This window comes from Lithobates pipiens, unplaced genomic scaffold (assembly GCF_037356315.1).
Source record: "Lithobates pipiens isolate NorthernLeopardFrog02 unplaced genomic scaffold, aLitPip1_a1.2 Scaffold_1, whole genome shotgun sequence".
Lineage (NCBI taxonomy): Eukaryota > Metazoa > Chordata > Amphibia > Anura > Ranidae > Lithobates > Lithobates pipiens.
Window position 1 is genome coordinate 187,550,023 of NW_027507685.1, and position 7,163 is coordinate 187,557,185.

The following is a 7,163-nucleotide window of genomic DNA, read 5'->3' on the forward strand; positions in this document are numbered from 1 at the left end:
TTGTGGGTATAAATACTGAGGTATTTTTTGATGCTCATTACAGCTGAGGAAGCTACTTGTATGAGTGGCCAAAGGTATTCAACATAACAGAGCATGTTAAGATGAATGTGACTACTTACTGCTAGGTATATCATGCAAAAAAGAAAGGAGGTGGCGGGACGATCGACATGGAAAAATAGTATTTTTATTAAGGTTTCATAAAAATCAGGAACATGATGTGCATACACTACTCATGCGGCTTCAGCAACATGTGAAGCCACATGAGTAGTGTGTGCACATAGAGATGGACTAACTTACAAAGGGACGTTTCGCGAACGCGAACCGCAAACGCGGCCAAAAGTTTGCAAACCGCAAAGTTCGTGGTGGGCCCAATTGACTTTAATGGCAGGCGAACCTTAAAAACCTACAGGTCATATTTTCAGCCACAAAATACTTACTAGCTGTGCACACATAGTCCCACCACATGGACACTGACATAACAAAAGTATGAAGTGAATCTGGGATCGACAACGACAAGCATTCTTTTTTTATCTGTGAAATATTGACAATTCAGGACTCAGGAGCGCATGAAGGCCATGGAGGAGAGGCAAGGTCAGGGCAGGCTATGAAGAGGGTGCAGGAGATGATCACCAGCACCGTGATAGAGAGAGAGCACTGACACCAGCACTGTGATAGACAGCAGCGACACCAGCACCGAGATAGAGAGCACTGACACCAGCACCGAGATAGTGCTCTCTATCTCGGTGCTGGTGTCAGTGCTCTCTATCTCGGTGCTGGTGTCAGTGCTCTCTATCTCGGTGCTGGTGTCAGTGCTCTCTGACACCAGCACCGAGATAGAGAGCACTGACACCAGCACCGAGATAGAGAGCACTGACACCAGCACCGTGATAGAGAGCACTGACACCAGCACCGTGATAGAGAGCACTGACACCAGCACCATGATAGAGAGCACTGAGCGGAGGGTGCAGAAGAGTAAGGCTGAGTGAGCCACTCAACCAAGTCTGGTGCATCCTTTGACGTAATCGCATGCACCTTCTGCAATTTGCCACTTTGGCTCAAGCCTGTTGCTCCTGCTCTACCCCTACCACCCCTGGGGAAGGGCCCGCCTCTTCCTCTGCCTGTCATTTTTTAAATGACCCTGTGACAAAAGTCTCTAGAGAAGTGCAGTATGTATGTGGAAGAAGGTATATAACACCCCGCTTCAATCTGTCGTTTTGGGGGGCCACTGGTCTATCACACCAGTTATAATACTTTTTTTTTTTATTGCATTTGTCACTCTTTGTAGTATAGCTGCAGAACCACTCAGCAGTCACAATTCTGCACAGGGGAAATGCACTATACTATGCTTTCTATATGTGCAAGTATTTTATACGTGTATTACTATATACTGCACACCAAATAGTACACCTATACCAGTCCTTAAAAGGACCTTTGTGGACCTAGTAGCTATTGATTTGCAGACTGTCCCTCAGTCCCTACACTGATAAAAGACAGCTGCAGAATCGGGCAGCAGTCAGCAGCAGTGCACCACAACCCTATATACTGTACACCTATACCAGTCCTTAAAAGGACCTTTGTGGACCTAATAGTAATAGCTAGTGATTAAACTGACTGTCCCTTCTCCACACAGCGTCCTGTCCCTACACTGACAAAAGACAGCTGCAATCACCAGCACAGCAGTGCACCGAACCCTATATATTGTACTACACCTATACCAGTCCTTAAAATGACTTTTGTGGACCTAATAACTAGGGATTTGTGTGACTACAGTCTCTCCCTGCTCCACACAGTGTCCTGTCCCTACACTGACATAAGACAGAATGTAAAATTGCCACCAGATCAGGTCTATTTATAAGTTAGGGTGTATGTCCAATTGTCCATGTGCTGAAATGTCTCAATTGGCTGTCCTGTACCCCATGATGGATGTGTCATCGTGGGTCAAAGTTCTTTCACACTGTAAACGCATATGTCCGCCAGGCAAACAGCGCCAAAAGTCTGCCGGTTTGGCGAATCGTGAACACGCAAAATTTGGCGTGAACCGACCACCGGGCGAACCGCGAGGCCATTGCTATGTGCACATCTTGTTCCATACTTTTTTATGAAACTTTAATATAAAATTTTTCTACACCGGCCGTGTCACCATCTTCTTGCCTTTTTTGCTCTACATCCTGATTGCGGACCAAGGCTTCCACCCGGCACTCTGTCAGAGCAAGGGGAGAGCTGAGATTTTACCTGGAGCAGTGCAACCTTTATGTTATATCTTGTAGGTATATCATGACCTGGATAAATAAGAACCTTAACAAACAATGAACTTAGATGTTCATTGATTTATTTAAATTGTTGCAACATTTTTTTTTTTTTCAACAAACCTGTTTCGTCTTAAACTGGTCATCAGAACCTTTTGCAAACACCTACAGCTGGGTGCATGTATGTTTACTGAAGCTCCAGAGTCCATGAGAGCCCCAAAAATCAGGGTTTTGGAAGTTTGCATCTTCCATATAATATTTTATATTTGTTCTGCTTTCCTTGTCAGGGTTCTTCTATCAGTCGAGATCCCTCTCGTACACCTGTGTCTCATTTGTTCTGTGTTTATGCCTATTTGGGGAATTCATCTTCCCCAGCCAGCATTGGTGTTGGCCTGTACTGACTTTCTGACCTCAGCTTCTATTTTGTCCTGTTTGGGTTAGTCCCTTCAATCTTTTTTATCTTTATCTGGCCTGTAGCAGCTTTGGCTTCTTGTCCTGTTCATATGACCGGTATTGGCTTTGGCTGCTGAGTTTGTTAGCTTTTATTGGCTCTGACTTTGCTTTCTCTCTGTTGCTCCTGTCTGTGTATCCTGTGTGCTACTGGTTTTGATGCTTTGTCTGTCTCTCTCTCTCTGTTTTTGGTTGTCCAAATAGGAAATCCCATGGGTTGAACACTGATAAGTGTCCTGGCATGGAGCTGTCCTAGATTTATTTCTACTTTCAATGGTTCTGACCAAATTCCTTATCCGCTTGCAATGCAACATATTGTTGGCCATAAACAAATATTTTTTTTCCTTTCAGGGACATTATATTCTGACAGCAGGACCTACAGATGTCAGAATACACTGATCAGCAGCTGGCCGATTGGGAATATTTTGTTGATCAGCGGCTGCAGCCAAACTATTGACTTCTGATGAGTAGGGATGGTCGCACATTGGTTGAAAATGTTCTAGTTCCTGCTGACCCAGACAAATTTTGATCAGTTTATGGCAGTTCCCACTAGACTTCTGTTGAAGGGACGCACTGGAAAACCTTTGTCGATCTGCAGCTGCAACCAATCTCCAATGTCTCTACTTTGCAGTCAGTTTTCTGTTCCTGCTGGGCCATGAATGTTTCATTGTGAGCAATCGTTAAAGTGAAACTTTATGCTACAGAATAAGAATAGCAGGACTTTCAATGCAGAAGAGACATGCTTTGTCTCTTCTGCATTAAAGTTACTTACCTGATTGTTCGCACTTGTATAGCAAGCTGCGCACACACAGCTCATTGAACAGATTCGGCAATGCCAAAGCTGACAGAACTCCTGTGTATGTGCAGGTGTGACGTCATCTTGGACCGTCCAATGACAGCCAATGGCAATGGACATTTTCACTTAGGGTTGTACTCACTTTTGTCGCCAGCGGTTTAGACATTAATGGCTGTGTGTTGAGTTATTTTGAGGGGACAGCACATTTACGCTGTTATACAAGCTGTACACTCACTGCTTTACATTGTAGCAAAGTGTCATTTCTTCAGTGTTGTCACATGAAAAAATAGAATAAAATATTTACAAAAATGTGAGGGCTGTACTCACTTTTGTGAGATACGGTGTATATATATATATATATATATATATATATATATATATATTATATATACATACATACACACACACACACACTTTTGAAAGAGGTGGGATACAAGTGTATTATTTTGGAGTTATCGCACTGCACTATATTATTATTTCGGGTACTTATATAGCGCCGTCAATTTACGCAGCGCTTGATATATACATTATACATTCACATCAGTCTGTTAGGCTCATCCGGCAGGTATGTGTTGTGCAGTGGGAAGCAGTGGCGGCTGGTGAAGTTTTTGGATGGGGGGGGGCGCCAGACCCCGCCCATCATGACCCCGCCCATCATTTTGGCCCCTCCCACTTCTCATAAAACACGCCCCTTATGTAATCTGAAAAAAAATTTGGCGTGGGTTCCCCCCTCCGAGGGCATACCAGGCCCTTAGGTCTGGTATGGATTTCAAGGGGAACCCCCTACGCCGAAAAAACGGCGTGGGGGGTCCCCCCAGATCCACACCAGACCCTTATCCGAGCACGCTACCCGGCCGGCCAGGAAAGGGGGTGGGGACGAGCGGGCGCCCCCCCCTCCTGAGCCGTACCAGGCCGCGTGCCCTCAACATGGGGGGGTGCCTTGGGGGATGGGGGCGTGCGGCCCCCCCACCCCAAAGCACCTTGTCCCCATGTTGATGAGGACAAGGGCCTCTTCCCGACAACCCTGGCCGTTGGTTGTCGGGGTCTGCGGACGGGGGGCTTATCGGAATCCGGGAGCCCCCTTTAATAAGGGGGCCCCGGATACCGGCCCCCCACCCTATGTGAATGAGTATGGGGTACAATGTACCCCTACCCATTCACCTGTGAAAAAAAGTACAAAAAAAACACAACACAGGGTTAAAATATTTTATTGCACAGCTCCGGGGGTCTTCTCGCCGGACTCCTCCGCTATCTTCTTGTAGCTCTTTTGCTAGCGGAGGAGTCCGGCTTTCTTCCTCGCCGCCGGCCTCTTCTCCTGACTTCGGGGGTCTTGTCCCCCTCTTCGGTTCTTCTGCCGGGCCACCGCGCCTTCTTATAGCTCTTTTACAGGCGGTGGCCCGGTCTTCTGTCGCCGCCGCCCGTTCTTCTTCTTCTCCAGGAGATGTTGCCTCGATGATCTCCCTGGCCAGAATGCCAGGGACGCGCTGCGCTGCCACTTATATAGGGACAATGGGGCGGTGTCACATGGGTTGGTCACATGGGTTGATGTCACATGGCGACTGTGACATCAACCCATGTGACCAACCCATGTGACATCAACCCATGTGACACCGCCCCATTGTCCCTATATAAGTGGCAGCGCAGCGCGTCCCTGGCATTCCGGCCAGGAAGATCGTCAAGGCAACATCTCCTGGAGAAGGAGAAGAAGAAGAAGAAGAACGGGCGGTGGCGGCGGCGATAGAAGACCGGGCCACCGCCTGTAAAAGAGCTATAAGAAGGTGCGGTGGCCCGGCAGAAGAACCCCGCCCGCAGACCCCGACAACTAACGGCCAGGGTTGTCGGGAAGAGGCCCTTGTCCTCATCAACATGGGGACAAGGTGCTTTGGGGTGGGGGGGGGCGAACGCCCCCCCTCCCCCAAGGTACCCCCCATGTTGAGGGCACGCGGCCTGGTACGGCTCAGGAGGGGGGGGGCGCCCGCTCGTCCCCACCCCCTTTCCTGGCCGGCCGGGTAGCGTGCTCGGATAAGGGTCTGGTGTGGATCTGGGGGGGACCCCCATGCCGTTTTTTCGGCGTAGGGGGTTCCCCTTGGAATCCATACCAGACCTAAGGGCCTGGTATGCTCTCGGAGGGGGAACCCACGTCAAATTTTTTTTCAGAAATTTGGCGTGGAGTTCCCCCTTCAGAGCTCATTCTCTGATTGGCCACGGTAAAAGTCATCTGGCCTGGGGAAACCTTTCTGGCTGTGAAAGCTTTTTGCATTCATTCAGCTAAATGCATGAACATTCTCAACAAAGTAGAAACTAGAAAGCCTTTATGCGGTGACTCACCTGTCTCACTGTCTGGCAGCTCCGCTCGGGCTAAGGAACGGAGCTGCCGACGTCACTTCCGGGTTTTGTGAAGCAGCCGAAAGCCGGAAGTGACTGCCTGTCTAAGAATGACAGTGCTCCCGCCCGTAGAATCACAGTGATTTTACGGGCGGAAGCTAGTCGGCGTTCTGCAGTGCGGGCCGCCACTGGTGGGAAGGCTGTCTCATACAACCCCGGCTCAAGGGCCACCGATGTTGCAACAGTGGCCGCAAGAGCCTGGTGGTGTATGGGTGCCTGGTTCATCTTGGTCTTGTCGGTTCAGCAGGAAACAGGAAGCAGGCTGGTAAGCTGGGGAAACACTGAATACGTAGTCAGACAAGCCGGGTTTGGTAACAGATGATCAGATGTAGATATAGACGACAGGCAGAGAATGGTCAGGATATAGGCAAAGTTCGACAACAGGATATCCAGCAGTGTAGAGCAGAGCGTGGTTACAAGGCAGGCCAGGGCCAGGATAACAGAGATCAATCGTAGTCAAACAAGCCGGGTCAAACACAGGAAACAGATCGGATCACAGGAACAGGAAGTCATGGGAACAGGTATGAGCTGCAGGCCAGACAGCAAAGACACAGTGCTGCTGAGGTGTTTAAATAAGGCAGCCTGTTACCAATCACTGAAATTAGTCTGCACTATTTTAACCCCTAGGTGGCAGATCCATGACACGGTCTTTGCCCTCAGAAGCTTACAACCCTAAGGTCCCTAACACACATTCATACATATACTGGTGCCATTTTAGACAGAATCCAATAAACCTACCAGCATGTCTTTAGAGTGTGGGAGGAAACAGGAGTACCCGGAGGAAACCCACGCATGCATAGGGAGAACATACAAACTCCAGGCAGATGGTGTTGTGGCCGGAATTCGAACTAGTACTGTATATATAATTTATTAATGGTGTGGCAACAAATATGTGTCAGTGTGATCTGTAATAGGAGGATTATGACTTGTTTTTATGAGGAATTAAAGTGGTTATGCACCCTGTACAACCACTTTTACCTACAGGCAAGCCTATATTAAGGCTTACCTGTAGGTGCTGAAAATATCTCCTAAACCTCCACGGTTTAGGAGATATTTAAAAAAAAAAAGCCATGCGCCGATGACTACGACGCTTGCGCACTTTAGAAAGGGCGCATAGTTTCTAATAGGGGTCATGCCGTGACTGGCGAGAGTGACGTCACGCGACTACAGCCAGTCACAAACCCGGAGTTCGTGGCCCCGGAAGGAAGGGGGGTAAAGATGGACGCTCGTTGCTAGTGGGGACAATGGTGGCATTGCGGGCTTCGATTTCAGGTAGATGCCACATA